Source organism: Ailuropoda melanoleuca, chromosome 18, assembly GCF_002007445.2.
Source record: "Ailuropoda melanoleuca isolate Jingjing chromosome 18, ASM200744v2, whole genome shotgun sequence".
NCBI lineage: Eukaryota > Metazoa > Chordata > Mammalia > Carnivora > Ursidae > Ailuropoda > Ailuropoda melanoleuca.
The window spans coordinates 16,015,325-16,037,258 of record NC_048235.1 but is presented as its reverse complement, the minus strand read 5'-3'; positions in this window follow the sequence as shown (position 1 = coordinate 16,037,258).

Genomic DNA, 21,934 nt, shown 5'->3' with positions numbered 1-21,934 from the left:
GAGGGAGTGAGAATGAGCAGATAAGGAGGTGAGAGGGCCGGAGATCAGAAGCTGAGAGCCTCCAGGTGGATCACAGTTTGGGGACAATCAGATGGCAGTCTTACCCCTTCACAGGCTGCAAAGTCTATGCCTTGAGAAGTGAGACAAGAATGAGAAAAGAGGAGAGACAGCGGGGAGCCTTCACTGTTTTTCTCGACTCCCCTGGGAGTGCCAGCCTTCTGTTGCAGCTCCAAGGGTATTTTCATATTTACACTCAGTTGCCATCTGTTATTTTCCTGCCTGACTTATTATGAAATCCCCTGTTCCTGCTGGACCAACTGAAATCTCTGCACTTCACTCTGGAAGTGAAAATAGTGATGGCCAGGAAGTCAGAGCTGCAGGCAGTCACTCTCCCTGATCTGACCTGTCTGGGTCCCCCGGTGGTTGTGGCCACCCACATCTCCAGCTGCTGGTCACTGGTGCTCTGCTGCTGGCTTCTGCCTGACCTGGTGAATGAGGGGCCACGTTGAAGTGGCTTACAAACAAATGCAGCAGGGGAAACAGGAGGAATGTGACCAACACCTTGCTCTGAGGGACCAGTAAATAAGTAAATGGGAACCTATCACCAGCATCCTAATTACACCTGAAGGGTTTGAATATGTATCAAAGATCTCTCCCCTCCTCCCTCCCCCTATATAATTTACTGTTGGTTGGGGGTGGGGGGAAGGACTCTGAAATTAAGCCTGAACTCCAGTTTCTAAATAATAAAGAAACTAGAGTCTCTGAGCCAATTTTCCCAAGTCAATTTAAAGGTAAATGTTTACATTCAAATGATAAACTCCTATAAAAAGGTATGAGGGAGGGAAGGGATTAAAACATTAATGATGAAAAATCTTCAAATTGGAAGCTTCTTTAGGTATCTTTTTAAGATTTTATTTTTTTGTAGTGCTGGAAAAAGGAAGTACAAGGCTTAATAAGCTAAGGGTTTCTCATCTAATGGCATTTGTGTAATTCAGCGGAACCGCAGCAGAGCAGAGACCTGTTGTGTGCAGCACACTGGTCTCCAGGGCCGTCTCTTGGCCCCACATCTGCTGGTGCGGGGCTCCCCTGTTAAAGATGGCCATCCTGGTTTCTGTCGGAATGGCAACACTGTTCTCTCTGATAAGGATGGGGGTGGCAGGGTGTTTCAGATCTTCAGCCAAACGTACCTGGTCCTCATCCTGAGGATGCTGTTCAAAATTTGACTTAATGACTTGATGCGTGTCACCTCACTCCACTCCTGGGAGGGCAACTAAGAAAGCTTTATGCAGATATTAATAAGAAATTCAAAAAAATATATGATACGTATATACATTTATATAATGTATAATATATACATTTATATTTATAAATATTTAAATAAATATAAAATTATATGTATTTACATATATACATTTATATATAACTATATAACTCTCTCTCTATATATATACATATGTATGTATATACTTTTGAGATTTTTTGACCTGTCTCTAACAAACAAGAAGCATAGTTCTTACAGAACCCTGGGAGATAAACATTTAATCCTTAAAAGATGAAACAAACTCTGGAACATAGTACAAAGAGATGGCATTGTCACGAAATTCTCAGATTATTATAGCCTACCATAAACTGTCTTCAGTTCATTGACTTCTGGTTTTGATTAGAGGTCATTTTCTCTTAAATGATAGAAGGAAATATTAGTCTCTGAAGACATTCATATCCCTTAAGAGTTATGGGTGTCATTTATTAGTTTCCTCTACTGTACACACACTGGCTCCCACTGATTTACCATGTTAATATGCACATTTCTCACAAAAGCATTCTATAGTTTTATTTATTTATTTATTTATTTATTTATTTATTTATTTATTTAAAGATTTGTTTAATTATTTGTGAGGGAGTGGACAGGGGAAGGGGTAGAAGGAGAGGGAGAGAAGCAAGGAGCTCCACGTGGGGCTCAGATCTCATGACCCGGAGATCATGACCCTGAGATCATGACCTGAACTGAAATCAAGAGTTCAAAGTTTAACTGACTGAGCCACCTAGGCGCCCCAAGCATTCTATAGTATTTTTTAGATACTAGAGACTTTCTAAAGCCATAGAAAAGCAACACATTTCCTTGACTTGAATAGAAAATTAGTTCTCATTACTTTTCCTGATGTTTAATATCTTGGTTTCAGGCCAATAGAGAGCAATTCAAAATAACCAGCAAACTAAGCAAAATAAATAAATAAATAAATAATATATGTATATCTCCATATTTGTGTGTGTGTCTAATGAATTAGACTATATTTTCACAGACAGATGGCATTGTGAATCTTAATACTTGCTAGCTTGCCTTCTGTGTGCTGTTCTAAAAAGTTAAAAATTGAAGGAAGCATTTCTACACTTTCCAGCAGCATCAGCAGGAGTGTGAAATAATTCTTCCTTTCAGTCTGCTCAACTTGTACTTGGTTAGTCTATTATGCTATATAAAGGCTATAACAAAAAATAAAAATAAAAAAAGAACAAAAAGCAAAATTCAAGTGTGATGTCTGTCACATTCCAGCCTGGGAACCAGTACTAGACTGTTTGCTCAAGGGTATAATTTTGCCCTTTGTCTTAATTAGCGGTTGGAAGATTGTGAGGCATAAAAATGAGGTGACATAGAAAAATAAATGTCTGTTCACCTGCAGCCAGCAGGGTCCTAAATTATTTTCTCTTCCTCTGAAAATGACATCGTCATGCTAGAAAAAGAATGATCTAATTTAAAAATATGGGAGAGAATGTATGAACCAGAAATGCAGTACTTTATAGAAGTATGAAGATCTTCGTATGCCCCATCTAGGCATCCTTCACTGTCTGCATGTTCTTTTTATTCTGTCGCAGTTGAATTGTGTGATTATTCAGAATTTATTTTAAAAAGAGCAAGTACTGCCTCTGACCTTTGAAAATCATAAGGCACTGCAGAAACATACACAATATTGTCATTTTGGTTTTGATTATTCTTACTGCTGTTGAGATTTTGTCTAGAATCAGATTAGAGTCTGATGACACCCAGTTTGGGGAGCCATGACACTACACCGTTAGGTGGGATTGTGAAAAGTGTCATCCAATATTCAGACGACATTTATTGAACATCTTCTATGGCAGGACTGTATTTGTCATTTATCTCTAAGTAGGGTTACCAGATTAAGGAAAAACAAAACAAACAAACAAAAAAACCAGATTGAAACAAACCAAATCAGAAAAGGACAACCAGTTAAATTTGAATTTCAGATGAACAACTCATCATTTTGTTATTATAATCATTTTCTTATTCCAATATTATCCAAATATTGTATGGGCACCCTTCTATGAAATAATGCTATGTTGTTTACCTGAAATTCATATTTAATTGAGCATCCCGAGTTTATCTGGCAACCCTATTTCAAAGATAAAAGGTCATAATCTGTGATCTTGGGAAACTTCCTGTAACGAAGAGGTCAATATGTCTGTCTTACTGTTTGGAGCTACAGTAGAAATGGAACAGCATGCTGTATGAACGCAGAAGGCGTAAGCTAGCTCACTGAGCCCAGCTCTTTCTTTCTTCACTAGAAAAGTGCCTGTGGACTACTCACAAAATATTTTGTTGTATGCTAAGATCCTCCAAGCCTATGTAAGATGGATTTTTCTCCCCAGATCAACTCATACAATGGCACAGAATTGGAAGTGAATAAATTAGTGAGTTCATCTAGTCTGAAAAAAACCTGTGGAAATCACCGTCCCTTGGATTTGGGTAACTGGGAAGCTTCTGAAGTCACATAATATCCAATACTGATTTTAAACAACATATAATACGAAAGCAAAATTTCTAACTGATCAGGAAGTTGCATCAGGTCACATGTTTTATTTCTTACCTCTAAGGAATTGGTGGTACTATTAGAATTATGTTTCTATTTTCTACCATCCACACCCAAGTGCTGTAACTGAGTCCCTATCCAAATGCTGACTTTTTATCATGAACTCATAGCCGCCAGATTTTTGCCCCTCAGAGAGAAGGAAGTAGCCTGGAGCTAGATTTAGAATCTCTGCACTCAAGCCCTCGCTCTGCCTCATTTGTTACATGACTTGGTTCTAAATTAAATTAGATAGTTGAAATACACACTTTCTAAAGATTTTGCAACACTAGAAATTCATAGCTTTAAAATCAAGAAATATAAATCTCACCTTCCATTTATCCTCAGCTTACAGGTAGGGCCCCAAACTCAAATGCCTACAGGGGTCAGTTTGGTAAGTAAATGAGTGACAAGCAGGTGGAATTCACTGTGGCTTGGAAGACATGCAATTTTAAGTTGTCGTGAAGCTTCAGCTCCAGACAATGCTTCTGATAAGGGAGTGAGGGCCATCGTGGCTAGATGCTGAAAGATGGCAAGATGTTTACAGAAGGTAAAAATGTGTATTTTTACATAAAAGCTCTTATTATATGGCAACAATTAATGGAATATTTTTTAAAACTGAGAAAAAAATTTGCCATGTGGATGTGGTCTTTATGCTTCTAGGCTGTCCCTGATTTAAAGCATTGTCATGTCCATAAGTTTTGTTTATTTGTTTGTTTTCGCCCACATTTCTAATCAATGGAGTTTTTGTCCTTATTTGTTGCCTCTTTCTTATATTCTGAAGTAATGTGCAGATTTTGAACAAATATTCTAGAATTTGCATGTGTATAATAGTGTAGTCCTCTTCCAATTAGTTACTTTGTAATAATAATTGTGATTAGCATCTACTGAGCATTTATATGGCCCAGAAACTGTTCTAAGTATGTATATTTTCATTTCATCTTCGACAAAATTGTGTTAGATAAACATTATTATTATCTGATTACTCAGTATTTCAGGGACCCTTGTTCTTTAACAAAGCACCCCAAAACTTAATAAATTAAAACAACAACAATTTATCATTTCTAATGATTCTGTGGATTGGTAATCTGGAGGATTCTTCTGCTCGTGCCACCTGGGACTATTCATGTGGTCTGCCATCATCTGATGGCTCAACCAAGGCTAAGATGGCCTCACTCACACATTTGGCTATTGGCTGTCAGCTAGGACACCATGTATCTTCTCCACATGAACTCTCATCCTTCACTAGGCTAGACAGGACATCTCTATAGCATGGTGTTCTGATTTTAAGAAGGTGAAAATGAGAGCTGCAAAGCCTCTTCACACCTAAGCCCAGAATGGCATATGTCACACCCATTATATTCTCCTGGTCTAAGCAATTCATGGGACTAGCCCAGATTCAGTGTGAGGGAGACTACACAAAGCATTTATTTAGGGAGGCATATTCCATCCGAGGCCATTTTGCAACAGCCTACCATGTACAGATACCTAAACTGAGACATAAAAAGTCTGAATAACTTGTTTTAAATCATACCATTTGTAAGTAACAGAATTAGGTTTGAACCTTATAGGCCTCTCATTGTTATTTCAGGCCAAAAGTTGTTATTCCAGTAACATTGCATTTATCCAGTGTAATTTTGTGAAAAATAACATTTATTTAGAGATACTAGTTTTTGTATCCTTATTTTAAAAATCACTTTGTAATTATTCTTAGTATGCCACTTACTTAAAAAAGTTTCCTATGGGGAGTTTTAAACACCTACAATTGATACTTAATGTTCTGCACTTTGGTTTAAATGCCAAAAAAGATTGAAAAAATATGGATTCAGATTTAGATCTTTGTTTTTGCATTTATAGGTAGAAAAGGCGTGTTAAGTGATGCAGAAACAGTTGTATACATTCATTCCATCTAGAACAAGGTAAGGGAGGGGAAAAAAGATGAAAGCTAATATATCTTCTATTCATAAAGAAAAAAATAGATAAAAAATTATAACTGTAGATAATTCTGAGAAATACATTTTAAAAATGTTCTCGGCTTTCCTTTAATGGGGTTAGGTGTACATCTGAGACTTGAATGCATTATTGGAAATGATTTCTCCAAGCAAATAAAGATTTCATATCTTAGAAAATTAAGTTGCTGACCAGCATGTCAGATTAAACAGATGAAATATCATTTCTTAACATTCTAGAAAAAGTATTGGGATACTTAATGCAAATCAGAAGGACCATTCATTGGTAAGATTGAGTGTTCTATTTTGAGATGCAAATCAACCTACAAAATTAAATATACAGTACTTTATTAGGTGCTCAAAAGTTCATCTAACTATATCATCTGTTAAATAATAGTTTCACTTTGGTCATTAATTATTTATAAATTGCTTCCTTTCTCCAAATAATATTGCATATTTTTGTGTGGTACTATTTAGATTTATATACAAGGGAAAAAAAACAGAGTTGCAATGAAATGGGTTTAGTAGGAACAAGAAAACGTAGAAAACTTCTCAGGCTATGTGGAATTTTCAAGATTTGTAAGATATTCGAGTTTACAATTTGAGTCAAAGACACAGTATTTATTCACTTCTTGTAGATAAGAAAGTTTGTGCTCCTAGGATTAAATATTGGAAAACTCAGATCGTATGGGTTCTCATATCAGTGTTAACTGGCAACAGCTTTGAGCTTGTCAAATAACTTTCATTTACCCCAGTTTCTATCCTTTGGATTGGGTGTAAATACATAAGCTTGCTTTAGGGACAGAGCAGGATATTGTTCGTCCATAGATTTAAAATAGCCTCAAGTGATTGGTAAGGAAGACTCCAGAACTCATCATGGTATTGCTCGCGTCCTATGTCTGTGTCAAGTATACACTGGACAGGAATGGGTGGCAGTCACATAGAGGTGTGGGGAGAGGTACTGGAGCAGCTGAAACTGGAAGAGTGGCTGGGTCCCCACTATGAACAGAACAGGGTGACAAAGCCATTTTTCCCTCCACTGTCTTGTAAGTCCACTTCCTTATGGAAAAGCCCAGATACTTCCAGCCTATGAACACATCTTATGACTGAGACAGGTGTGTTTTCTTGTAATAGTACAAGGTAAACTGAACTCCATTTCTTTTTTTTCTTGGAAACCATGATTCTGTCTGGATGTACTGTTACAGAAAACATAATCAAATGTATAAATATTTATACTCAATTTAAGAGACATGCTCACAGATTTTAAGGGAAACTGGTCTAGATGCTTCAACACTTAAAAGAATATCATGAAAACATTAGAAATCTTGAAACTAGATATTAGTTGTTCATTTATTCAACAAATACTTATTAAACAATTATTACTTTGGGCTATTATACTTAACATTGGACATAGGGTAGGGTCTTCCACGAAATAAGACGCGGTTAGCGTTCACGGCGCTTGTGCACGAGCTGCTGCTAGCCTCAGAAGGGGAGCTCTAACTTTTGCCAACATCAGTTGAATGAAACCATCAGCGGGTACAGAGCAATAGTCTCCACGTAATGATTCTAACCTACAGGATAATAAATGCAGCAGTATATATACAGAGAATACTTCTGTTTTATGTGACAGGGACATGCACTACAGTTTATTAAGCCTCCATGCAAATAATTTTTGCAGAGATATTTCAGAGGGCCAGATTTAGGGATAAAATAGAAAAGCAGCTGTATTTATTTGCATATATTTACATGAACACTACACATTCTCCATTGGAAATTAGAATTTTAAAAAGTTACCTCAAAAATGTAATTTCAAAGTTTTTCTTTTCTTAATACTTTCTTATAAACTTATTTGTGGTTTCCCAAGTATCCATACCAAAGTTTTGGAATACATATTTAAAAACTTTTTTCAGTAACCACATTAAAAAGGTAAAACATTTAACTTTCATAAATGTCATAGATGTGCACATCTGCTGAAATCTGAGCCCAGAGGAAGGGATAGCCAGGGTAATAGCAGAGTGGCTGGAGCTGGGGAAGGAAGAAAGACAAAATTAGTGAGTCCCACATCCCGTTCTCCTCTCCATCAGAGTCAGAGTTGTGGTTCCTCTCATTAGCCCCTTCATATCGAGAAAGAATAACACGCTTTCGATGTATTTTTAGGTAGTTCAGGCTTCCACTGAAATTTCAGTTCTGTTTCTGTTTTCCAATTATGGTTGTTGTAATAGTGAACAACAGCAATAATAATGACAGCTATTACATGTTGTTTCCTTGATGTCTGCCAGTGACTTGCTAAATGCTTTTGTCATTTTGACACAGAGTTAATAAGTGGGCTAGCCAAGATCAAATTAGATGTGTCTGGTTTCAGATATTGGGATGTTTACCTCTACTTTTCTTGCTAAGAAAAGCCATAAGGCAATAACTAAAATAGAATAAACTATGCATATGAGAAAAGCAAACCCAAACCATTTAGGTGGGAATAGAGATGGGGTTAATACATATGTAAAGTGTCCATGTGAAAATGTGAATTTTTATATATATCATGTGCATACAGAAATATAGATAGCAAAACAAATACTTTTTAAATTCTAATTCTCTGTATTGAAAGCAGCAGCTTAAAAAAAAAAAAAGAAGAAGAAAAGAAAAGCAAAAGCTCTATGATCAGCCGAGAAGTACTGGATAGGTGGACAGGTCTGGAGTACTAAATCAGTCTGCCAGCCCCTTCACACTGGTTGTTCAGTGTCATAATGAAGCATGCCTCCTGCTTGAACAGGAGAGTTTCAAAATTGTTTGGTACCAATCTGATTAGTTTATATAACTTATTAATAAAATATTCATAAAATCTACACAATGTAAAAAAAGAATAAAAATAAAAACTGCAAACTCTGGACTATTGCATTACAACTTGATTTTCAGCCCTTTAAATAATTTCGCTTAGAAAGAAAATGACAGGGCGCCTCGGAGCCTCAGTCGGTTAAGTCTTAGGCTCAGGACATGATCCCAGGGGCCTGGGATCGAGTCCCACACTGGGCTCCTGCCCAGCGGGGAGCCTGCTGCTCCCTCTCCCTCTGCTGCTTCCCCTGCTTGTGCTCTCTCTCTCTGTCTCTCAAATAAATAAATAAAATCTTATTAAAAAAAAGAAAGTGACACTTCTCATAATTTAGGAACTAGTTCATTTGCTTGCACATTATGCTTAGGCTTACCAAAAATATGTGCTTAAATTCTTGAAAAAATGTAACAGAAATCTTAAATTCTTGAAAAAAAATGTAACAGAAATCACCAGACTGAGCAGAGGTCTGACTGTCCTAAAACTAAACAAAACAAAACCAAAAAACATCGCTTTCACATCTTCTTCCAGTGCTCTAAAACTTACGGTTATCTTCTCCATCAATTCAGAAATTTGACTCCAAGTTCCTCTGCAGTCCGACTTCACTTTACATGCTCACCTTCCTTCCCTTCAGTCAAGCCAGCATCTTAAGTCTGAAGCTCTCTATACACACGTCTAATTTCTGCTTCACACCATTGCTTACAGTGTAACACACAATATGTCTGTTTATATTTCATGCCTTTTCTCCTTCTCTTTACCTGCTGCAGATTCAGTTTAAGCCTTACCTGCTTCACAAGACACATTTTGAAGAGTTCCGTTACCCTTATAATCTATTACATTTAGAATCATTACCACAAAGCTTATTGTATTGCGCACGTGTGTGTGTGTGTGTATGTGTGTCTGTCTGTCTGCTTTTTATTTGGAGGGCATTCTGGCAATATAAAAGTAAAAATGTGCAAATCCTTTAATTCACACACACATATGTAAATTCTTAGCTATATGTATTTATATATGTATATGTAATAATATATATGTATTAATATATATACATGCCTACACACACATATACATTCTTATGTACATATATATAACATGTCATATAATATATATGAATTTATACATATTATGCATGAAAAAACTTGGAAAATAGCCTAAGTAGGAGACCAGATAAATTTTACTTCCATATAGGGAGGTAAATACACAGTTTGATGAAACTGGAAAATATTGATAATTGATACTATAAGCACTTATAGTGTTGACTTCTTTGTGTTTATTTTCTTAGTCTTCATAAAAATTTTACTATAGTAAATGCTGTTATCATCCCCTTTTACAGATGAATGTGGATGTATGTTTATATCTGTATACAGGAATTACGAAAGGATACACGAGACATTGACAGTGGTTGCCTATGGGGGTACGGTTAATATTGGGGAGACTTGGTTCTCGTTATGCGCCCTTCTATACTGGTGTTTTAAGATATATTTAAATGATTAATATTTATATGCATAATAATAACAGAGAGGAAAACATCTGCTGTGTCTTTCCTTCTAGCTGGACTGTGAAACCTTTTAGGAAAAAGCCCGGGTCTGTCAAATCACATTGATATATTCAGTAGATCTGCTTTGGAGTACTTATTTTCAGTGAAAACAAAAGAAAAACACAGATTCAGTTTTAATAAATATAGATTCTTAGAAAAAGCAAAATCTGCTCTTTTATTTGGGGATATAATATTTTACTTATTTCATATTTGCAGTGTTGTAAAATAAATCAATTACTTTTTAACAACCATAAAGGAACTTCTGAGAATTTCCTTCAAGGTAGATACTTTGTAAGAAGAATATAATATCCTTTGAAGTGATTCTGCAATTGTTCAATTTTTTTAAAGAATTTGTAAAGTGTTATAAAATACATTTATATGATTAAACTTTTAGAGATTTTTACCTACTTATATCTGTATATTAAAGTATCAAATAGTTGCTTGTATCAGAGCCACTCAAAAACCAAAATACCTGCCTTTGGAAGTTGCCATTATTTCTAGGTTCAGGGTTCAGCGGCGGAAGCCCAGGAGCTGGAGCCATCCAGGGAGAACTAGAACCCTGGAGAATACCAGCGGGCAGAGATGACACCAAAGTAGAAAGAGAAGGAAATACTGTGGTTTCTCTCTTCTGCCTGCCATCCTTCTGCCAGTGTCTGTCATTGACTGAAAGGGAACAGGAGTCAATTTGCAAAAGATCTTTGGAAATTTAGTTTACAGAGATCAGCTCCGCACCCCACCACCAAGCAAGGGAGAGAAGAGAATGATTTTGAGAGAAAGCATGAAAATAAACTATGTTGTGTTGAGAACTTACCTTGATTCGTGGTAGCACCTCCCACTTCTCCCTTGGTGTTAGTGCCTTTTTTACAGAGGCACTTTTAACTCTTTCAGCTGTTTCTTCCGTAGTTTTATTCATACTTCTAAATAAAAGTCTGTATTGCTACTTGGTAATTTTTTTAAGTTGATGTATTATATATTGTCTGTTATGATGGATATAGAGTTAGTTCTCTTATTTGCTTCTCCCTCTTGCAATAGAATTCTAGCGTCTTGACACGTAAATCAGCAAGCGGTGTTTACAACCCCATGTAATGTGAATATTATCCACTGCTGAATCAAGCATCATACTATGCATGATAAATATCATACTATGCTTATTTTTCTTATCCTGGGTAAGTATTTGTTTAGAAGAATAATCACTGTTCTTTCGCTTGCATAGTTCCTCATATTTTTAATTCTTATTTGTTTTATATTCTGAATTCTTCTTTATGACCTTCAAGGTCATCTACCTTTGTACTGAGGTGGTTTTTGTTGTTGTTGTTACGTTTTTAGAAGAATCTCCTTTTGGACCCTCCTTTCCCTGCTCTGATCTGGACCGGGTGCCCTTTAGCGTCGTGCTGTCACCTGGGGCTCGTGTTAGTAATTTCTTGATGTGGATGCACTCTGCCTCTTTCTTAGTTACTTTCTGTTTTTCTGCGGCATATCTTATAGGAACTTACTTCCTCCCACTGCTTGCTTCTCACTGTCTTCTCTCTTCTCCTATTTTCCATTTTAATAAATTCCCTTTCTCCTCATTCATTTTCTTTTTCTCTATTTCGTGCATTTGTATTTCATAAGCAGTTAATCTGTGTCCAGCACTGAGTTAGCAAATACAAACCATGCTGTTTATTGGTTACTTTACCTTTACAGCACACTAGATTTATTTCAAATAATTCTTGGGTGCAGTTTACTGAAATACGCCAATGTTCCAAATCTCTCTCATATTTGATCCAATCATCCTTAACACTCCCTACTGCGTATTTTCTCATAGGAATGGAAAAATTGCCTTATACAAGTAATATTTTGAATTTTGGAGCATTTAAAATTTTTCCTAATTTATACACATATATGTTACAAGACTCAATCCTTCTAAGAACCTACTCTGAAATTATGCACATTTTACAAATAAAGAAACAGTGGTATTTTAAGTATCCTCATCAGTGGCAAATAGGTTCATTGGTAGAGTCAGGAAACCCTGAAATCTTCTTTCTCACACATCTTGTATAGCCCCCCTTATCTGTAGTTCATTTTTTGCAGTTTCAGTTACCTGAGGTCACTCTTGGTTGGTCGTAGCAGATCTTCCTTCTCACAGATCATCAGAAGGTGAATAGTAGCTTAAGGCTGCACACATCACCTGCCGGAGTCCTTCACCTCACTTCCTCCACTCACATCGGCATTTAACCATCTCACAGTGTCATAGGGAGGAAGTACAGTACAATGCACGACAGTGTTTTGAGAGACAATGATACCACATTCATATAACTTTTATGATAGCATATTGTTGTAATTGTTCTATTTTATTATTGTTAATCTCTAACTGGGCCTCATTTATAAATTAAACTTTCTCATAGATGTGCATGCACAGGAAAAAACATAGTATACATAGGGTTTGGAGCTATCTGTGTCCCCTGGGGGTCTGGAACGTATCCCCAGAGAATAAGGGGGGACGACTGTAACGTTGTTTGACTATCTGCTCCATGAACTCGTATAAGATTACACCAATATGAGGGATCCCGCCTTGGCTATGACAGTCATTGAGGAAATGATTGAACCAACATTTATTTACACCAAGTTTCCCTACTTTCATATCTTGTTCTCAGTCTGAAGGCTGGAGTTGGCAACATATAGCATGTTTGAATCACCTGGGAGAATTTTGTTTTGTTTTGTTTTTTCAAATAGTTCTGAGGAGTGTGTGTGCCTGTGTGCATATTGTAGTGTAGCTGAGGGGGCAAGGATGCGGAAAGCTGATAACCTCGGTGTTAGTGTTGCCAAATGAACCCGTGGAATTTCCTTACCTAAAAATATTTTGAAATTAGAATATTTCTTTACCTAATGAGTTAAGTTTTTCTTGATTAATGTTAGAGAAACCAGTTTATATTAAGTACTTTCAGATATAGACACCCATCTTAAACTGAATCTGTTTAAATATTATGGTCATATAGGGCTTCAGAATACATTTGTGGGATCACATGTTCATTAAAATAATTTATTTTACTAATTAATTTTTATCATTCTTCAAAGAGACAGATTAACAATAAAATTAACAGGATAACACAATGCCATTTGAGAGGCAGCACAGTGTGCTAGAAATAGCATTCCAGGGGCTCCTGGGTGGTTCAGTCGTTAAGCGTTCTGCCTTCGGCTCAGGGCGTGATCCTGGCGTTCTGGGATCGAGCCCCACATCAGGCTCCTCCGCTATGAGCCTGCTTCTTCCTCTCCCACTCCCCCTGCCTTGTGTTCCCTCTCTCGCTGGCTGTCTCTCTCTCTCTGTCAAATAAATAAATAAAATCTTAAAAAAAAAAAAAGAAATAACATTCCATTGAATATTAAACAATTTAGGCTGGAGCACCATGTCTGTTACTCATTCATTTTTTGTCCCGTGGAAGATACTTGCTTTCCAGTATCTTATTTAATCACACCTGCAAAATGAGGTGCACGAATGAGGTAGACTCTAAAGACCCCCCCGGCACTAATTCTCTAATTTCTGATTTTTAAAAAAATTAGATTTACAAGTGCCAAATCAATTAAGAGACTTTCATGGACATAACTATCAAACCCCCGTTAATATACACAGACACACAGAGTCACACACACACAGATACACACATTTATGTGATTTTATAGTTTCAGGTAAGTGGAAAGTATAGATGATTATTTGTTATCATATATATTTTATATTATATAAAAATATTGTTTCTTTCTCTATCTCTACATCTGTCTGTCTCTATGTCGATATCTTTGTCTGCACAGAATGGCCAACAAATTAGCCAAAGATCATCCTTTTGAATTCTAGCAAATAGACAAGGGGTTAAATCTGTTCCCTTGCTACATTGCCCCAATAAAATGGGTTCTACAGAGAGAGAGCTGTGATTCCTAGCTTTGGCTTAGGGAGAAAAAATCATAATAATTTATTTTATGTTTTGAAGGAAATGAATGTGGGATAAATGTGTATAAAGCCCCCTGTGTGTATTTATTGCTAATATGTCAGATGAACTGAAAACTTTTCAACATTTGGAAGAATTTCTCAAGATCGTAATTAGCTAAAAGAGTCTCTGTTTTATTTCCTTTGTATGCATGTTTGGATATACTATATATGTGTATTTGTATATATATAATTATGTGATATATTACTGTATATATGTATATATAATTATGTGATATATTTAATATTTAATGATATTAATTTAATAATATATGATCAACACTTTACATGTTATATAATGACATATATAATTTATTGTATATACACTTAAATATTTAATATAAATTTACTTATTTGTACTTTAAAATATTATTCTCTTGAAAGTCATACATTTTTTGTCTTTGTAAAAAGCTGATATAATGTACTTTGTTACACTGACAAATATCATCTTTTATGATACAACTAACAGTACAGTCACATCAAAAGATAGAATAAGAACATTTAGTTAGTATAATAATCTGTACAATGTGAAACCAACATTTTTTATTCTGAACTATCCACACTTTATTATCCAAGCTTTATTTTGACACAAACATTTTTTAACAGTCTTGCAAGCAAGAATTGAAGATGGGGAAAGGGGTCAAAAAGGACATAAATTAGGATCAGTACCCCCAATTTGGTCTACTCCCAATGGTCCAATGGTCCATGTGAAATAATCAGAGGAAAAAAAAATAGAATTCAGTGGAAAGCTCTGAACTCATATGAACAGAACTAGATAAGATTCCCTGTAGATCTCTGTATTAGTTTATCTCTCAAGTTTTAAATCATTTTGATAGAACCCCTTGACTTTAATATCAAATAAGATGCAATTATGAACACTATCTATTTGTTCAGCTTGCTTCCAATCTATTTCCTGTTATATCTTTACTAGCCTTAAGTATACACAATTAGGAGCTTTAAGCAGTGACAGGATAAATTGTCATGCTTTTAAATGCTTTATGTACTTGCATATGGAGATCCTAAAATTAGACATGTTAAAATATGGCATGCTTCTTGATATAGTTTTTATGGTAACTAGAGGTATAGTTGAAATATTTGCTGTGAAATATTTAAAAATCATAACAATACATTTTCTTTAGAAATACTAGTTCTACATAATATTTTATAATCATTCTTTAGTTTTATTTCCTTTTGTGGTTTTTTTTGACATGGTGCTGTCTCATATAATATGAGCAGAAGATTGAATTTTTGCAAAATAGGAGAGAAGTTAATTTCATTGAAAAGACTTCTTGATAAAAGTCTGTGCCCAATTAAACCACATATATACTCCTAAAAATAGCATCGTAATAATTTCTTTCTCGTCATCACATCCCAGTGCCCTACTACTTTAAAGTTGTTCGGTAAATATATTTGTACTTAGATTTATAACTTGACCTTTGCTAATAAATGTAGGCTGAAGGACAAAATTCCAAAGATATCACAAGCAGAGAATTGGGCCAAGTAGAAGTTTTAATTCCACCACCAGGACCCGAGTTTTGTGTTGCTCTAGTTTGCACTAACGTGTCACAATTTCCAGCCAGAAAAATAAGTTGATCTCTTACACTCCAGTTTTACAAAATCACTTGTAGGAAGGATTTCTGTATCCAAGTATTTCAAAGGAAGAAGGAGGAGGAGAAATCAAATTATTAAAAGATAACCTGGAAAATTTAATAAAAGGAAGATTTGCTAAGAGAAAAATGTGGGTGAAGCGAGAGACACAGGTGAAAAAAAAAACAGGCTCTAGGGAAATGTTCGGGGAAGAATATAAACTTTGGGCCTGAGAAATTATTAATATAAGATGATGAGAAACTTATAAGGAAGAACAATGAAAACTGCTTTATATAAAGTCAGTTTCATATTCCTGTGGACAGTCGTGGAGGCACACGTGCTTCACCCTGCAGACCTCGGAAGCATTCCTGACTCCAGGCGCTCTCACACTACACAGCATCTCCACTTGAGACTTGCTTTTACTACCGTATATTTCATCCTTGCCTCCCAAGTTATTACCATGATAATTGTTGAATTTCTCATTACAGAAAGCCACTCTTTCATAAATATTATATGAGGCTATTATTGGCAGGCACAGTGTCAGTTTTTTTGAGAAATATGGAAATTCTGTAATTTGAGGTGATTCATTATTTTTTTTTATAATTTTAATGAATACAAGTGTCTCTTATTCATTAAAAATAGAACAACAAAAATATCCATCTAGCCATTATCCTCTTGATGGATCTGCCTCATTAAGCTAAAGATCCAGACAGAGCACCTGAAACCACCTTCATTCTTCTTCAGAGATCATCATCACACTGGAATTATTTGCTTCTGGAGATCATTAATTTCATTTTATGGATAGGAGGATTTTTTTTTTTTTACTGGATTGAGGTAGATTAACATTCCTTTTCACTCATCCCAGTCAAGGAATTCTTAGTAATAAAGCAGAACTAAATGGCACATATTAAACATCATTCATTTAATCTTGGGGAAAGACAGGTCTAAGGAAAGTTTAGAAAGTCAGTTGAGAATGGCTTTTTGATCTCATTGTAGGAGTCACAGCCGGGGTATTTTGTTTTATTTGCCTGTATATACATAGCTGTCTGTGTTACTTGTGCATATCAAGACGTATAAAATGATTACATAGTCACTCATCTCTCTTGAGATGCCAGAAAGTCCTGGGATTGATACCTGTGCGCCTGCATCACCTTGTAAAGAACCTCTTGGCGTCTGCGATGTTGCCGCTGGGTGGTGGTTAGAACGCTCAGTCACTCCAAACTCAATTCAGACCAGTCTGCGGGCTGCTGTTCTAAGGGTTAGGAAGGAAAAACATCTAGAGAGGGCTTGGTGACAGGAAAAGATTTCATTGTATTGTAAAGAAAACGCAACTTTTAAAGAAGTAATCTTCAGTTCTCACTTCTGTAATTGTTTCAAGTTACTCTATGTACCAAATTGAACCATTGTTTTCCCTCAAAATTATCCATCAGAAGAGAGGATGTGTCCTTAAGAAGTCTGTCATATAATATGTCTCAATCATTTTGTTTCGAAAAACAAAATTCAGATTTACCTGAAATGATTTCAAATTATGCTAGATCTTGATGTTTAAAAAAATCTTAATCTTATGGATAAGAAAAAAAAAAAAAAGAAAGCAATGTGAAACAGATTTTATAATTATTCCTAGAGGTGAAGTCTCACAATTGCAAGTGTTGGATATGGTTGTAAATTAGTCTTTTGACAATCACTTGAAAATAATTTGCAGAATGAAAGGCTTTGTCATTTCCACATGGATCCTTTGGTTCTTTACAATTCGGAAGAACAAAGTGCTAAACCCTGGATAGGTTTAGGGCTGTCTTCAAAGAGAATGGTGCTTGTATTCCACCTCTCCTCTCTTCAGTCTCATTTTACACATAAGTAACAGGACACTCGTTCTATGTCCCTATCTCTGCACACACCATTTTCTTCTAAATCTTCCTTGTATTTTAAAACACTCGGAAGAAAAAACTACATGCTGTGGAAAATATTAAACAATACATCTAACACCACTGTAACGGTGGTGATGATAATGCTAAGATGTGTGTGAGGAGTTTGAATGAGAGTGGAAAAGAACGTTTCTACAAGGCTCTTCAAGTTTCCAATCCATGGTGTCCAGTTTGCTAGCCACTAGCCTCACGAGCCAATTTAAATGTAAATTAATTAAAATTAACTGTAAACATTGAGCTCCTCAGTTGCACTAGTCACATTTCGAATGCCCAATGGCCACATGTGGCCAGTGTCTACCATATTAGAGCAGATACAGGGCATTTCCATCACTGTAGAAAGTGTTGGATGTCATGTATCAGTATAATTTTATATGTCTGGGTAATTAAAATAATATTATAAATAGACATTTGATTATTTCATTTATATGCCTATATTTTAAGTTCAAATGTTCAAAACATTTTGGTATAAAATGAGGGAATTACATTTGAGTTTATTTTCTATTTGGGAACACATAGTAATGTATTTAAAATATAAATTGACTGTTTATTTTATTAAAAGTCAGTGCCTTAAATGCTCAATGCGGTTTAATTTTAAGACGTAGCTGATATTGACACCAAATTTTGAAAAGCAAGTATTAAAGTCACTGAGTCTAAGGTAGTGAATATAGGATTTCATACTTAATGAAAGTTTTACCACTTTCATAATCCTTGATTTCATTTTATCATGACATTTACTACTATAGACTTCTGTTTTACAAAAGGGCCCCGGGGCATCAAATAACATGTTATATGAAAATGTAATATAGAATAGTGAAGTTTCTGTTTAAGAAAGAGTGAGAATTGTATTGCCTTTAAAATATTTTCTCCCTGGACCTGATAAACAATCCTTGTAGGAGCAGTGGCCTCTCTAACCAGTGACCTCTATAACTGAGACTTCATGGAATTTAGAAAAATATATATATATATATATATAAGACTGGTTTCTAAATTTAAAAATATAAACCTGCCTAGTGTTTTAGTCAGAAGTCCAGGAAGGAGTTTTATGGGTTTTTTATTTATATTTTTATTGTCATTGTTAGTTTTTGCAAGTAAATTTCTTTGGTTATATGGTTTCCTGAAGGGTAATTAGCTTTAAAAGCCTTTTGATGGCCTTACATTTTGCTTTAATATTTGTGTGAGAAAGTAAAATGAAGAACTTGTCAGTGTTCTCACCATCTCCCTTTGCATCTGGATCCTTTAGCTTCAGGTCTCTGTCCTATTTTCTGAATTTAGAAAGGAGAAAATTTTCCCAGTAGAAGTCTTCAGAGGTGAACAGTCTTCACTGTGGACGTCTTGTGCACCTGCTCCCCGTGGTGCTGCCCCGAGATGTAGAGGGGAAGCTGGGGAGGAAGTGACATCCCCGGAAATGGAGTGCAGGTACAAGGAGGGCGTTCTGAACGAGGCACATTCATTCACCAAATATTAATTGAGCCCCAACGGTTTTGGTTTTACCGTGTACTCGGTAGGGACTCCACCTAAAACAGTCAGCTAACAGATAAGTTTCTGTGACTCTGCAGAGTTAACTGTCAAGTGAATGTGAGGTGGGCAAAGGAGGAGATAATCAAATAACTTAGGGATTGAAGATAGCATTGCTTTTGATGCCTGTGACTTCCAAAGGAGTTAATGAGGAAGGGCAGACAATAAAAACAAAACAAAAAAAACCCTCCAGCCATCTTTTCTTTATCTTTTTTTAAGGACTGAGCACCTTTCATGCATTATCTTTAGTCCTCACTACCAGTTTATGAGGGCTGTTATTATTTTCAAGTACAAATTAACCGCAGTGTAGGAAAGTTAGATAATTACGTGAAAATCACCTAACTGATAAGGTATGGGTTTTTTGTTTTGCTTTGTTTTGTTTTTAAAAAGGAGAAAAACTGTAAATTTGTTTAAGAGAGATTCTTTGAAAAGTTGTGTGTGGGCTCATAGTTTCAAAATTATGGAGATTTTTAGACAAGGCAAGTAATTACATGAAAGAAATCAGAGGATTCAAGAGAAGATAATACGTCATGGAATTCAGACATCTCCTTATAGTAAGAAATAGCTGGTGTTGATAGCAAATAGGATTTGCATTTGTTTATTTTTTGCATATGAGGAAAGCCAGATTTATGTGTCTTGTACCACACACACACACAAGGAAAGGACTTAAAGAAGTATAAAATGTTAAAGACTAGAGAAAAGGTAAAGATGTGGGGGAAAGTAAGGCTGGTCAGAGTCAAGATGAGAGACAAACTGTGGTGCAAGATAGCAAATTAAGGACCTGGCTCTTGATGGACTGTATCCTTCAAGAAGTAAGGTGGTCACCCACAGTGATGAGGAGGAGTCAATCAACGGAATGAAGGAATTCTTCAGGGAGTTGCCCCTTTTCCAGTATTCATGCAGGCTAGTATTTCTAACCAGATAGAATCTAACCTGATAGAAGGCAGAATAGTGGCACCACATCAGTGGAGCTGCAGAGAAATGAAAGGTACCATGGGTAGGGGGTGACATCCTGTGAGGTGAGGAAAAATGTGTGAACTTTTAAGCCTGTGCTTGAATAACAAAATTAGATATTTGCTTCAAAAACAATTTATTTCAGGGTACCTGGATGGCTCAGTTGGTTGAGCATCTGACTCTTGATTTCAGTTTAGGTCATGATGTCAGGGTCATGGGATCAAGCCCGTTGAGAGGCTCTCTGCTCAGCAAGGAGTCTGCTTGAGATTTTTCTCTCTCCCTCCGCCCTCCCCCTGCTTGCATGCATTCTCTCTCTCTCTCAAATAAATAAATAAATCTTAAAAAAAAAAAACACCCAGGATTTATTTCTTGGACTCTGCACACATTACTTGAAAAGCAGATAAAAAATAACAAATGACTTATTGACCAAGATATTATTCTTCTCAATTGGGAAAATGGTAATATGGTATTTTCTTACTTATATATGTGATGAATAAAGATCTTTCACATTTTCAAAGACCCCTTGTGTCAGTTTTGTCTCAAAGCTTTAACTAAAGAAAAGGAGACCTAGCTCCATGATAAAGTCTTTTCCAATTTTTTGAAGATTTAGGGAAACAGAATTTGATGGATTGATTTACAATTGAACAAATTTTAAAAAATATGGAAAACTAGAAAAGGCAATACTAACTTCAAAATAATGCAAAATCTTGCTATGTAAGTCTCAAATACTCTTACTTGTGGCAAGTTGTTTCCCTTTCTCTCTTGTTTGTCTGTCTCACTTTTCTTCTTCTTTACATTTTTAAGATTTATGCCATCAGTTTCTATAAATGCTATAAGTATTAGAGCTACCCAATATATGGTGATTACAAAACTAGTTTCATGGGAAATCAGAAATTAATACTGACTTATTAAAGCAAAAATAACACGTTATCCCATAATAAAATATATTTTTAATTTATTTATCTGTACAAGATTTCCAGAAGAAGTTTAAGTAGAAAAGAGAAATTATTTCTATATCCTTGCTAAAATAATGGGTATTCATTAAAATGATGTATCAATAATATTTTGGAGATTTTAAATTAATAAATTTTTAATTTTTTTCCAATATTAATATTGATTGGATTTTTACTTTGGTCACTGTACTGTTTTTAGGTCAAACAAGACAAACATTGAGAAAAAAATCTGAACATACTCAAGGAGTAACCACCCAATGGCCTGGTGCCTTGGCAGTTTGATGGGTCTGATTATCCCATTTCTGGGACAGTCAAAACAAGTTGGCCCAGGTGTGCTCACCTTTTCACAGATTTTCTATCCTGAATCTTTTTGGAGACCACAACTTCTTAAAAATAGTTAGGGCTATTTTGAACTTAAAAAAGGATTTTAAGGCTTACTTAACCTGAACCAAACTTTCACTTCCCTCACAAAGCAAACTCATTACTCAAGTCATCTCGAATATACCTCAAAATTTTCAGAGTCCTGGAAACAAAGGTGACCTGGCTGACCTTCAGGATTTATAAATAGGCTCTCAGGGTGTAGACTGCCAGAGCGCCTGGAGATGGAATCTGCACAGAACTTTGGAGGCCAGACTGAGAATTCGAAACAAAATGGAGAGAGATCTTTTTATATACTACGGCTTATTTTAAAGGTCAGGTGTTAAGGCCCACTGATTATAAGAACTTGCAAAATTATGTCCCTCTGATTCTCAAAGCCAAGTGTTATGCGTATTCCCTGTGCCTGGGAAGCCTGGTGTGAGAGTCTGTTTCCTTTCTCCTCCCTGGACCCCTGGTGTTCCTCCCTCCCTTGGACAGTTCCACGTGGTCCCTTCAGCTCCTGACCA